The sequence below is a fragment of the Pteropus medius genome, unplaced genomic scaffold (genome assembly GCF_902729225.1).
Source record: "Pteropus medius unplaced genomic scaffold, Ma_sr-lr_union100, whole genome shotgun sequence".
Taxonomy (NCBI): Eukaryota; Metazoa; Chordata; class Mammalia; order Chiroptera; family Pteropodidae; genus Pteropus; species Pteropus medius.
This window is the reverse complement of record NW_024342648.1, coordinates 1,171,129-1,171,486: the sequence shown is the minus strand read 5'-3', so window position 1 is coordinate 1,171,486 and position 358 is coordinate 1,171,129.

Genomic DNA, 358 nt, shown 5'->3' with positions numbered 1-358 from the left:
GAAGCCTGGGGTGAAGGCCAACCTCTGAAGTGTAGGCAAGCATGAGGCACTGGCCAGTTCAGCCACTGATGGATGGCGCCTTAACCACGACTCCCTCAGCACCATCGCTGTGCCATTCGGGTCTCACTTGGAAGCAGAGATGGCCCGCCTGGCCATGGACATAGAGGTACCGCGCCACCAGCAGGCCATTCAAAAGGAGTTCAGAGTGCATGGCAGCATCCTGGCTGTGTAGGTTCTGGAATGGGCCAAAATGGAGGTGGCGGCTAGTGCTTGGGGCCTAAGAGCCAGTCTTAGCCGGAGAGGGGCCTCTGTAACGGATAGCAGGAAACACTCAAGTGTCAGGTCTCAGGAGGGGGTG